The following is a 14575-nucleotide window of genomic DNA, read 5'->3' on the forward strand; positions in this document are numbered from 1 at the left end:
GAGGGTCATTTCATCCCATTGGAAAGCACCCAATTATGAGGCGAGTACATTTCTATACTTCAAGGTAATAAAAATAAAACGCCCGCACAAGTTGATAAAATAGAATGGATATTCTAGAAAGTGTAAAACGTAATGGTATGCAAGGTGATAAAAACTAAGGTCATGTTTTGGTACTGAAATGCAAAAAATGCAGGTATTCAATCTTATACATTAAAGACATTTCTAGGCTTTGACTATACTTATTTGAGTGACTTTTTAGCATTCTATGCACTGAAATAAACTGATTATGATCTAAAAACATTTCTAGACAAAAAGATCAAAGTGCAACCTAAACCGTAGTTTATTGGTGACGCATTTCATGTGCGCCACTTTAATGTTGTTGTTTCTTTTTCGAAACTTACGCTAGTGTTCTTTAAAAACAGAATAACAGCTTTCATTTACAATCATGAGAATATAATAATTCAAAGATTTTAACTGACAGAATTATTGTGTCCAGTTAAGATGTATAATGCATATACAACTCTTATCACAAATACTTTGACTGGTAGAGAATCTGTTTTACATTTGTTTTCTTATAGCATTTAGATTTGGTTGATTTTTCTAAATGGTAAGTGCATTACAAGCGAACTACTTTATTTGCTTCCGCATAAATATTTTTCAGCTGCTCCAAACGCTTACAAAAATGTTTTGACGACGCTGAAACACGTAAAATAAATTGACATTTAAAATGTGTGAGCATGTTTTAAATTGCTATTGGACAGACATGCATTTGTCATTAATATTTCCCAGTGGAACTCTACAATTCTGTTTTAATGGCTCTGTAATTTTATTGATCCTCGATGAAATTCCTCAAAGACTTAAATTTCATTATTTTGATAGATTCAAGGAAAATCAAGGAAAGAGTTAAGGCAAGCACATGGGTGTGGAAGTCAAGCCCACGCTTAACTATTGGAGGCAATCTTAGTAGGTGTGCTGAGTATATTGTGAGGGTTCACAAGGAATAATTCGGGGAAAAAACGCAAATTTTAATGAATTTTATATCAAAATTGAAAATGAAAAGGTTGAGAAATTCTTGTAAGATTGTATATACTGCACTTCTCTACTTTTTTCCATTATCCTTTATATATTTTGATTTTTTTTTTTTGTGTGTCGCTTAACGAGTTCTGAAAGCGTTATTAACTGATTCATTTGCCGGGTACAGGCATAGTACTTACGTAAATTTCCGAATGCTTCATTTCAGTTTTCAAAATGTAGTTCTGTATGCATTTGCATCCCTTTATGTGCTATACATGTACTATGTAAATAAAAGCGAACACGGTGACAAATAAATTCGCCATCCTGACGCCTTATCCATAAAGCCAAGCGTCTCGTTGGAATTTATGATAAACTAGGAGATTGTAAATCAATTGTGCTTTAGAATGCAAAAAAAAATGACAATAAGTGAATTTCAAACAAACATTAACAAACATTTACAAATTCTTATACAAAATGACATCCATATGTCGATGTTTTGTATAGAATAATATCAAATGACTTATTATTATTCGACACTATACTCTAAATATCATATATAGCGTGCATTAAACAATCACAGTCCTAAACCATAATCATTCTAGATAGAATTACAGACAGAATGTATTTTACGACCAGTAATTAAATGAACAGTGATATTATTTTAATAGTATACCATTGATATTTTCAGATGCGTAGACAAGATAACAGAAGAACGAAATTGGATTGTCTGCTTAAAGGCTTTTGTCCTGGACAAAAATGAAATTAAAAAAAAAATGTGATTTATAATTATGCCATCCTATGAAAATACATACGTATAGACAAACATTTGCAAATTTGTCCACTTCAAGAACAGACAAGAGTTTTTAACTGTGAGAAGCGAGAACATTTTCTGAAATAATTCGTCAATGAATTCCACAGCACTGAAGCTGCTAACCGGAACGAGCTCTCTCCGAACCTTGCATGTTTTATTCGTGGTGTTTTTTGAGTTTCGACAGTGTGAAGCTGGTACTTAAGGTTATGTTTTAACAAAAAAACAAACCAAGTGCAAATCTGAAGTATATGTCGCTTAACTCACGACAGCAAAATTTAAACATAATAATGTGCTGTAAATACGGGACAGCTTGACGTGGAAAAGTGCCTAAAAAGGTGGCTGTCTTTTTTCATCTAGTTCTGTAACTGCAATTCCTAAAGGTTACATTCTCGCATACCAGAGGTCTACCGTGGTTCCCCGGATGAACGTCTCGGGATTTTGACGAACACCTGATGGATGAGAATGCAAGGTTAAGGCAATTTCATACGCATCGGTTGGTATTGAAATTAAGTAATTTGTAACCTAAAAAGTAGAAAAACTTTTATCGCCACTATTTTTGGTATGGTTTTGATGTGTCCGTAAGATGAAATATACATTTTTACATCTCTTTGTTGTTGTTTTTTTTTCTACACATTTTGAACTTTGGCTATTCTTTGAAAATTTTATAATAAATCCTGATGGATTCATTGTCGTACAATCCATATATTCTTTATTTTCTTTTAACATAAAAATTGTTTTTTCTTTCCTGATGATACCATATCAGTGAATTATCACTAGTAATAAAATATGTATTTTTGCCATCTTCAGACATATTTGTTTAGCAAACAAGTTAAATTAAAGTTTCAGATTGCCTTAATGTTAAAAGATTTTATTTACGTCAGATGTCTCTTCAATAACAAATAAATTGCCAAACAGTGCTCACATTTTTCATGCCCTTTTAGGACCAAAGAAACTTTCTACTTTTCAATTTTGTTATTGTCAGTTGTTTAAAATATGGCCAGGGCTTTGATTCTGAAGCTACGTTGCGACCATTAATCCATGTTCAGCACGTTAATTTAATTTATCACGTTTTACGTCGCGGGAGTGTAATAAAGCCATCAAATAAAAATGATAATACACTAGTGTAATAAAGCTTTGACGTCGACGTCGTTTATAGTATAGGAGACGTTGGCCGGATTGTCTTGTTTATATAGAAATAGAGAGTAGAATTTTTGATGTTTCAACAGCAAAGGCTGACATGTGATAAAAAGAATATTACATTTGTGACTTTCCACATTGAATTTATCAAACTCGTTGAATAAAATTGATAAAATGCTCGGCAGAGCCTCGCATTTTATTCTTTTATTCAACTCGTTTAATAAATTCAGTATGAAAAGACACTCATGTAATATCCTCTATTTATCGTTTACGTTTTTATTGCCCATCCTGTGGATGCATTTGTGATTATTTCCCAGTGGTGGTTATTAATTTTGGTTTAATATCATCGCATCTTTTATGTGGCCATCAAAGATTTTTTTCTACATTTTTTTTGTCTGATAACTCCACACAGTGCAGTAAAATTGGGTTGTTTATCGGTATTAAATCATACCTTTCATTAAAACATGTTACAGAGAGGGGATAATGTGAAATGAAAATCGGACAATAAATGTTAATGAATATTGCTTAAGCAATGGCGGCCATTTTGAGAATGAATAAATTATCGTTCTTTTCTTATTTCTTATACATGTATTGTAATTTTACAGCTATGTAGCTGGTCAAAACAAAATAAATTGTAAAAATACATATTATTAGAATCATTTATCTAATCACGTTTATCTATTTTTTTCCAATTTGTAATGACTTCATATATTAAAATGATAGCGTATCTGCGACAAAAATGGCTACATTTTAAGTGCGTGGATGTCATTCCGATGGATGTCTCTTTTTAATGTGTAGACCTAGTTTTATACCTTTTCGCCAGGCCCCTATTTCACGAAAATACTTAAGATTGTTAATTGACTAAAGTACGTTTATTTGCTTAAGAAAAGTAAAATCTTAAGCAAATTAACGTACTTTAATCAAATAACACACTTAAGTACTTTCCTGAAATTGGGACATCCCACTATACTCTACCTAAATAGTCAGGTTTGAAAATTTTGCACAGTTCCCTTTAAAGGAATCAACTGAACTTGGTCATGTTGACAGCGATTTTTACCACTTTATAAAGTAATCAAGACTTCAGCGTGGGAAAATTATCAGTTTTCTAAATTGTAAGTACTACTGCCGAATTCAGTATTAATTTTAATGTTGCTATGTTAATTTTATACAGAGTTTTGAAGGAACATAGATATACAATAATAAATATAAAGTCGCATCTGTCAATACTAAATTTGAACAAGGCAGTCTGAAAGACAGCTATATCACCCGCCACTGTTATGGATAGTGAAAGGGTTGATGGTATTGGGTGGAAGCATTGACGTTGTTAAGTATATTTTATAGTTCATGTATGACGACATCAATGAATTTGAAAAGCCTTCAAGGGGTTTAGGAGGTACAGAGCGGACACAAAATGGAAGGCTTAAACCTTTGACCTTTAGTTGTGACTTTGACCTTGAGCCGACATGGCTGACTCATGAGTTCTGCATATCGTCTTGATGAGGTGATCATGTGAAATCCTTAAGGAGATCATAGCGGACACAAAATGGAAGGCTCCAACCTTTGCCCTTTAGTTGTGACCTTGACCTTGAGACGACATGACTGAATCATAAATTCTGCACATTGTCTTGATGATTTGATTATTTGACCCAAGTTTTCTGAAAATTCTTCAAGGCGTTTAGGAGATACAGATCGGACACAAAATGGAAGCTCAAACATTTGACCTTGAGTTGTGACCTTGACCTTGAACCGACATGGCTGACTCATAAGTTCTTCACATCATCATGATGAGGTGATTATTTTTCCCAAGTTTCATGAAAATCCTTAAGGGGTTTAAGTTAAATAGAACGGACACAATTGTTAAGGACGGACGGACGGACGGAAGGACGGGCGGAAGGACGGACGGACGGATACCATTCCTATAAACCCCCATTACTCGTGGCGGGGGATTAAAACAGGGAACAACATATTTGTAAATGAAGACTGCTGGTAAATTTCAGTTGCAATGCGACCGCGATGAGACTCGATCCCTAAAATTTCATTTATTAATATGAAAAAATAAAACTTTACTAGATAAAATACACGTGGAAAATGTTTAGGCTTATAACATGTTTTCCAACTTCGTAAAGTGATGTCTACAGAACACCTTGTGTTATTCAACATCGGCGTCAAAAACAAAAAGCAACAAACACACATCTATAAATATTAATACTCGTGCCGTTATAAAATTATGCAAGTTTTAATGTTAAAAAAAATCTAAAAAGACGAGAATGGATATAACATAATGTATCTAGATATTCGTTAGAATGAGTTTGCAATTTATTTAAAAGTGGTGCGACCACGACGAGACTCGAACTCGCAATCTTCTGATTCGAAGTCAGACGCCTTATCCATTAGGCCACGCGGCCGGTTTTTTAAATTAAGCTAGGAGAGTTTACGTAAATCAATAATTTTGGAATACACAACATTCTCAGACAGTTTCTGTTGTAGAATTCACTTTTTGTCTCATTTTTTGCAAGTTGCATAGCATTTACAGTAATACTAACACTATTTGTTGCCATAGCAACAAAATGAATAAACGTATTTATTTCCAATATTGCTATCTATTCAAGAATCAAGTGTCATGAAGTAATATTCTTATTAAGCTATCACAGGATCCCGAGTTTTATTTATTTATTGATACACGGACGGACTAAAGAAGAAAAACTTGTGGGGGTGGTGGGGGAGGGGCGGCGAACAATAAGTCCCCTTCGATCAAACAACGGTAGGGAACTAACAAGTATTCTTAAGACTGTATGTAAGTCTTGAGCATATGCTGCAATACGAATGTCGCTGAAACATAAACTTACACGTTTTTTCAACATGCTGAGCAAAAATGTAAAATAACCTCAACTAATTTTGAATTTAATGTAAACAGTCCTTCTACAATATGTCAAGCATATATTTTGATTGTCTTCGAAGTGTACCTTACATTTTAACTGTGATACGCTGACACAAATCAAGATATTCTTTAATTTTAAATTTCTGCTGTACAATACGCGACTCGTCAGCGATACTCTACAGTCCTCCAAGTAAATAAAATATTGTTTGTATTTTCGTATTATAATCTCTTAATGCATTATACAGCATAGATATTGTTGCTTTTTATGATGAAAGAAACAAGTTTTCGCTGATCTCTATTCATCTCTCAACCGCAGGCAATCATTCAATACATGGCGGCTGAACATTCTAATGGCATTTCCTGCGACAGCATGCCTTAACTAGTAAAATTTTATTCCATAATCATTCTAGATAAATGCTGACATTTGTAGACATATAATAGAATATTCATGCGAACTTGTTTTGCAAAAGGATTCAGATTCTCTTGACTTTCCATGAACTCGCAAATGGTAGAAACGGGAATATCTATTCTAATTTCTCTTGGACAATCATTTTATAAAAATGAAGTTTCAAAATGTATAACAATAGAAAATTATATATAGGTGTTACTTTTTCACTGGAGATTGCAACTATTCATTGTACAAAATATGTAAGGTATGTAAGCTTATATAATTGGAGCTCTCCTTCTGACTCATGTGAGGAAGTTGGCAGTTACTTGCAGAAAACTGGTTTGCACACAGAATCCAGGAACACTGGTTAGATTAACTGCCCGCCGTTACAAAACTGAAATACTGTTGAAAGACAGCGTTAAACCTAATGCATATACAATATAGTTGGAGGGACATTGTAATATAATGCGTCAAGGTTCATAAGTTGGTAGAAATAGAGCCGCATTTATTGACACTATAAAATATGAATAACAGTTCTAGGCATTGAGAAATAAAACGTTAATGTATGAACGCTTACAAATTAAATCATGATCAGTTCAGAAATACATAAAGTTGAAGGAATAAGGTGCAACTTTAAACAGTGTTATATACATTACAGTAACCACCTTTTCTTCAGAGGGTATTATTGAAACTTTAAACAAAAATGACAATTTTCGGTGAAGTCCTCAAATTATTATGTATTGTCTAGTAGTTTGCCATATTAATTTGTAGTCTCTAATAATTCGACAGTTATTGTAGCAAGAGATGCTTGCCTTTGGTTGTACAATAGAACATTAAATACTGATGAGTCGTGTAGCAGGGATTGCAACTGGTCCATTGAATTGCATTCGCATTTCGTATATATTTATCAAGTAGTTTTATCATTATCAAGTATTTACAGTTAATTCTGTCTAACTGATTCCTTAATAATATGTTTTATAATTCTATTGTTAGTGACTTACATAAAATCTTTTGGTGCTATTTAAAATCTGTTAATAAGTGATGTTCTGTTGCTTCCTTAATTCGATAACGTGTTAGTGGTGTAATGGCCATTCACGAACATCCATGCTTAACCCTTAGCCTGCTGGCGGCAGATGATTCTGCCTTTGCGACCAGTGCAGACCAAGATCAGCCTGCACATCCGTGCAGTCTGATCATGGTCTGCACTGTTCGCTATTCAGTCAGTAAATTTTCAGTAAACTCCCCTTCAAATGATAAATGGTACTGCCCAAATTGAAAGATGGCCCAGTCCATTATAGAAATTTAGCATGGTAAGGGTTAAAAAGACAATATGTAACAGACCACAATGTGGGCGAACATGCGCAATTTTACTGTCACAATTGCTTGCAACACGTGTTTTCAACGACGCCCAAACACTCTAGTGCAAAAGCATTTTCCATTGTACTTAAATATGATAACATGTTGGGAAATAAATATGATAAATGTCAAATCACTTGAGACAAATAAGAGCTTCAGGTGTTTGCAAAATAGTTATTACCATCTGAATGCTCAAATTATGATGTTTAAGTATTAACATATTAATATCAAGTTCTGATGATGGTTACTCCTCGCGTTGTTTTATTGATTCATTGTATCATTTTATAGTCACGTATTTGCAATTGATATTTCCCAGCAGAATAAATGCAGTTTGTTTAGATGATATTGCATATGTTCACATGATTAAAGAAAATATGGCTGTCTTTGACAGAGTTCAAGTATTGGCAGAGTTCAGGCAAATAAAACGTTGCGTCCAACCAAGAGGTGGTCCTGTTTTTCAATTTATAACTTAGCATAGTTTTCTATATCGTTTACTTTAAAATATATAAGAATGTATGATAAAATGTTAACAGCGATGAATTTCATGCTAAGTAGCTAAGAACAATAAATTACACGAAACTTTCGTTCTAATAAAGCATCAATTGGTAGCTTTAGCACTTCATTACCAAAGCGTTGAGAACTACAATTGTTACATATGTTTTATACAAAAATAGACCGTAAAGACGATTTCTTCTCGTTCAGTCAAAAGCAGTGAAATGCACAAACATGTTTAAAATTACATACATGCACTTGAATGTACAAATCGATATTAATTCGTGTTATGATTTTTTTTAAAAATCACTAGAAAATCTACTAGTACGTACAACAAGTGTACCTAAAAGTGTTATGGTCACCTGACCTATATATAAGAATAGAATATATTAAGAATTTTATGTATTATGAGTAGCCAAGAGCAATGAATTATACAAAGCCTTTGTTCATTTACTTGAAAAAGTATTCAGCAAGTGAAATTATATATAAAGGTCAACATTTCTAAATTATGCGGTTTACTACTAGAATTTTCTCTATTTCCCCACCCGGAAGTTCTATCATACTTATACATTTTATTTCAATGAAATAATTTTTTGCTTGAATTTTTAATCTATACTAAACAAAACTGCCGAATGCTTCACTAAATCACAGGGATCTATTTATGTGCCAACTTGTAATTTGTATAACAATACAGTACCATCATAACTGAATAGGCACGAATTTTGAAAAAGCTGTTAATATTTTGTCAACCGTTGCTGATTAGCCTACTTATGTGACTGTGCTGTCTTTATAGAAATATCAGCTTCACAAAATAATGGAATTTACAATGAATGTGTGGGAAAAGGTGACAAAATTACATTTGTAACAATATTTAAGTGTTTGGGAAATGTACCCGACGAAACAACATATTTTATTGTTGCTAAAAGAAACGAAAGGATGAAAGAAGGAATATAATTTAGTTTTCAGGGTAATACCATACCGCATTGATTATGCATGATCTTTACATTGTGCAAAATGTAATGTTTTATAAGTAAACAAACGTTTGGTTACTTTTCTTTTCTTAAATATTATTTTGTTTCTTTGTATATATTCTATGGAAGTTTTAGAAATGAGCTAAATTGTCAGGTACTTGGAAAATTTGCTCAGTGATGAAATCAGTATATTAATTGGAAATGCTCATATAATTTAATAGCTATTTACAAATTAAAAGCGGTGGTTGGGACAAAGTTTGTATTTGGCAGATGAAGTGTGACTAAAGCAATAAAACACGAAAGCAAGTGACTGCTTTCCATATTACATGAAATACAATATCCAAATGTGTCTGAATACACGCAAAATCACAGTTATAATGACATCCTTTTTTTATAGTTGTGCTTCAAAGATCTCTGCTGTAAATCTGATCTGTATTTAACATGAAATCACAAATCTTCATAAAAACGATGCAATTTAAGTTATAAATTCTTTAGCTTTAAGTTTTATTTCTGAATCTTCGCGCATTAGATGAGAGTTTAACTTTTATTTCTGAAGCTCCGCGCATTATTTGAGAGTTTAAGTTTTATTTCCCTTTCACCGTGTTATTTCTTTTGAATGCAGTTGTAATTATTTCCCAGCTGGATTATTTTACGAAAAGTATGTCACGAAACAAAGTTCAACTTTGATACTGATCAACTAACCACCATGAAGGCTTTGAGCTAATTATATACCTTAACTTATCAATCATGTGGCGTATTATAACACCTGTTTACAAATTTGACATTTATATCACACCAATAATATATTTTGAGTTAATTTGAAGGACACAAAAAAAAGCTATTTCTCAGTTTTTGATAATATATTTCCAACTTTGAAAAGGTACCTAACCATGTCAACACCGTGTTTTATTGAACACCTTAGATCATTGAACATTGGCGTCAATCTTGGCTCTCGTGCCAAAATATGTAATTTTCGATTAAAAAATAATGCGACCACGACGAGACTCGAACTCGCAATCTTCTGATTCGAAGTCAGATGCCTTATCAATTAGGCCACGCGGCCGGTTGATTTTATGGTCAGTTAGGGGTGACAAACACACAAATAATGCTACTAAATTGATGCCAAGAAAACATAAAGATATTTTGTTTTATTTTCTTCAGGGGTGGTATAGTACGTCATCAACAGGTGCGCGCAACACTTCCCGATGCGGCTTTTTTATGTCAAAACATATCGATTCGGTGAGTAAACTTGCGATTATTTCATTGATGACTAATAGATTCGGAAATGACATATAGTCTAAAGTACCCGCATGTGTCTCTAGTTTATCACTGACGTTTGCATTTTTCAAGAAAGTCTTACGTTTAAGAGAACATTCGAGCACAATGCACTTCATGGAAACACTTCCTCATTCACCACACCATATTATATCGCATAAAAAGAGTATTCATGCATTTCTAGTGACTAAATGCCTTGACGGGTGTTCTTTTATGGCAAACCGAGGGCAGTGATACCTTAATTAATTATTGGAATCTATAGTTTCAAAGAAATCAGTAATATAAAATTTCGCCTTCCCGGTTCACCAGGTAAAACGATACACTTCCCGGCTCACCGCCCGTGTGGCATCGTGTTTGACTTAATTATATGTAGCCTTTCAATTTATTTTGACGCATGGTACTTCGGTTGCCATACCTGCAAAACTAGTATTTAGCATGAACGTTTATGTCAGTAAAAACAGTACTTAATTTATCTTCAAGGGCTATATTATGACAGATTTACTCTTTCTTTTTCAGATCACAACAGATACACCTGAGATATTCTGTTTATCAGAATTAAATTAGGAAGCTAAACACTTGGGGTTCAGCAGTATCCGTAGACAGATGAACATAAACTGCATATAGTAATTCATGCATTTCTCGGGAATAAAATGACACGTCAAAAAAAAATCAGAATTGTAGAAAGAAAATACCCGCTTGTTGTGGATGTTTGTGAAAATGGCAAAAATGAAGACCACAAAAGTAGTCGTTGTTTGCGGTTCACTCACTGGCAATATGTGCAGACACCGTTCAAAACAGCTCACTGTTACGTGTGACCACTACTGTACAATATTTAGCCATGAACAGCTTTTGTAGACGGAATTTAATGTGATTTTGCGTGACTTCAAACAATTGTGATTTTTTATTGAAACATGTTTTGTTTTGTCTGTCTGTGTTGAAGAAACAGGGTATTGTCAGTGCCTCTCCATTCTTCTAAATAACATTTGACAGATTTTGATGAAAGGCAACTGCAGTATTAAACTTCGTTTGATATGTAGTTGACACTAATGCCCATAACGGGTAAAACACAACAAAGTAAATATTCTTGTTATCTCTATGTTTCGGTCAATAAACGTTCACAGATTATACTACATTGGGGCCTCCGTGGCCGAGTGGTTAGAGTCGTTGACTTCAAACCATTTGCCCCTCATCGATGTGGGTTCGAAACCTCATTTGGGGCGTAGAATTCTTCACGTGAGGAAGCCATCCAGCTGGCTTACGGAAGGTCGGTGGTTCTACCCAGGTGCCCGCTCGTGATGAAATAGTGCACGGAGGGGCACCTGGGGTCTTCCTCCACCATTAAAGCTGGAAAGTCGCCATATGACCTAAAATTGTGTCGGTGCGACGTTAAACCCAACAAAATAAATAAATAAATATACTACATTGCCATTTTATCAATTTTGTGTGTTTTTAATGAAATTTCTGAGTTATAATTAGTGTCGTTGCGCAAAACCTCAACATTTTCCAGTGTAATGGTTTCAAGAGTTATTATATTCTGATTTTTGTTGATTTTGAAGTATAGGCAGTGCATATCCACTTCAACCTTTTTATAATTTTCATAATTACAAAAACATGTACATGGTGTATATCATAGCAATAATTGGTTTTAACGGTAACTTATCAATAACATTCAGAGCTTTCTTTTCCGTGTAATTCCTTCCTCTATAGATGTTGACATATTCTTTGATATTTTTTTCCACAGAAAGCTGCTGTCGTCTATTCAGAATGTGGATGGAAACAAACGACCATTTAAAATAAAACACCTTTAATTTCATAATGACCATGTTGTTGAGGGTATTACGCATTTTAGAATATTAGAATTATTTTAGTGTTCCCTGTCGTATCTGAATATTTCCAATTGTTGAAAATATGTGACATAGAGATGTACACTACTTCTTGACCGAAGAAAATTAAAGCATACAATGTGGAAGGAATTTGTCAGATATTCGGTCTTAATGAAACTTAAGGTGAATTTCATTTTTTTAAATGTTGAGTTATAAAGAATTACGTCCAAAGTTAATGAAACGTTATCATTATACTCATATAAGTGTGTATCAAATTCAGAATTGCTACAATCAAGTAATAAATCTACTTTCGTTGATTTGTGTAAATATATAACATTAGCTGATAAAAAGGAAAATGTTGCTATGTCTTGAAAGTGTATGTGCGTATGTTAATGTCACAACGGCTTCCACTGTGTAAGGGTTTAAATAAAAAATCAGTAAAATTTCCTATTTAAAATAATCTTTTATACAACAACATTTTCAACAACTAATCAGTTTAAGAAAAGTAAAATAATTTACATTGCAAGTAAAATTGTTCTACCACTGTTCAAGCTCACTTCGAGTTTTAACATGTAATTGGGTGCACTAAGATTTGCAAGCAAAATCATCTGAACATTAGTCAAATGTTAAATCCTGAACCGCTTTCTAGTGTAGATTCAATCAATGTCCCATTCTACTACGTGGTAATTTTAATTCGGTTGCAGTCACTCTTGTTCTTTCCATGCGCACATCTAAAACTCCTTAATAAGAACATTTTCCCGAGCAATAGTGACGATCACATTGTCCTGAAACGTTAAACAAAATTAGATAGTAGCATATCATTAAAAACTAAACTGCATTGGTGCGGCTTTATACCTTTAAATATAATAAAAGGTTGCTCCTTTAAAAACAGCGCATGATAATAATTTAACTATATAATTTTGCTTTATTTAGCATATTACCAATGCATATTCTTATTTGTCTCATCTAGTCTTGCCTTTAACTCAAGTTCGGAATCAAAGCCATCATATTCGACTATTTTCGATGACATGCCATATATAGTTATCATGAAAAAATAATTAGAGTAACAAGTTAACTAACTGTTTCCAAAATACTTTCTATTTATATTATCATGTGTCGAAGTGCCTGTCTAACTATACCCCTTATTAAGGTTTATCTACTGTAACATTATTGAAATTAAATCAGTTATTTATATCCATACCTTCAAACAGCAATAGACATAGTCGTGTTTGGTACGGAGACCTAGTTGAGCGTTGAAATCCTTGTCTGGGGTAATTCCGTTAGAGGATGTTCTCCACTTCTCAAATATTATGTCGTACAGCTTTTGGAAAATATAATAGGTCAATTATGTCTTGCATGCCGATTAGTCAGCAATCCTTTTTAACATATATTGACAATTCCATTGATGCAGACTAGAAGTTTTGTTTCCTTTTTACATGATAGAACATAATATATCATACATATGCACGTTTATAGTAAACAACATATGTTCAAGATATGCCTCGTTCTTTCAATATTATCTTCAAATGCTTAAATGAAGTTTAATGACCATCTAGTGCAAGCGCTCTAACAATTAGTTATTCGAATTAATAGAACTTCCAGGCAAGCGTGATCACATTTACATGAGCACCAGCCCTATGTTATTCATGCTGGAAATTGGTGAGCCGGGAAGGACATCAATTCAGTTGGTGAACCGGGAAGGCGAAATTTTATATTACTGATTTTTCGGAAATTTTAGATTCCAATGACTAATCAATCACTGACATCTGTTTACCATAAAAGAATACCCGTCAATGCTTGGATTTATCAGAAATGCATGTAAACTCTTGCTAGGCGACATAATATGGTGTGGTGAATAGGGATGTGTTTCCATGAAGTGCATTGTGCACGAATGTTCTCTAAAACGGAAGGCTTTCTTGAAAAATGCAAACGTAAATGACAAACTAGACACATGTGCGGGTACTTTCGACTATATGTCATTTCCGAATCTATTAGTTATCAATGAAATAATCGCAAGTTTACTCACCGAATCGAGATGTTTTGACACAAAAAAGCCGCATCGGGAAGTGTTGCGCGCACCTGTTGATGACGTACTATACCACCCCTGTTCTTTAATAACACGAGTAAAAACTTATAGAATATGAAAAAAAATCATAATCACTGAAAGTACACACCGAGAGATCATACGGCTTTTTATGTCTTTACGGAGACCTTGTAGCACTAAACAATGCCTTGTTTTAATTAGAAGGCAGTAGGGTAGTCGTCAGACGTGATATTTACAAATGTATTATTTTCGGACTATTTGAGATGTGAACTTGTAACGTCTTGTGCAAGTGCCTAATTAATATATCTGTCACATATATTCATAAGACTTTCACTAAAACATCCGTAGAAAAAGGTAAAGTATCGTACAATTTTGCAATTTCAGTT

The 14575-nt window shown here is 33.5% G+C and overlaps 2 non-coding genes across 2 annotated transcripts; both read right to left on the reverse strand.

Moving 5' to 3' along the window:
* Positions 1-5294: 5294 nt before the first annotated feature.
* Trnar-ucg (transfer RNA arginine (anticodon UCG)) lies at positions 5295-5367 on the reverse strand. Its single transcript has one exon. It is a non-coding gene; the product is annotated as a tRNA-Arg (tRNA).
* A 4670-nt stretch (positions 5368-10037) lies between these two features.
* On the reverse strand, positions 10038-10110 carry Trnar-ucg (transfer RNA arginine (anticodon UCG)). The gene has a single exon. It is a non-coding gene; the product is annotated as a tRNA-Arg (tRNA).
* Positions 10111-14575: the final 4465 nt, after the last annotated feature.

The sequence above is a fragment of the Mercenaria mercenaria genome, chromosome 1, assembly GCF_021730395.1.
Source record: "Mercenaria mercenaria strain notata chromosome 1, MADL_Memer_1, whole genome shotgun sequence".
Lineage (NCBI taxonomy): Eukaryota > Metazoa > Mollusca > Bivalvia > Venerida > Veneridae > Mercenaria > Mercenaria mercenaria.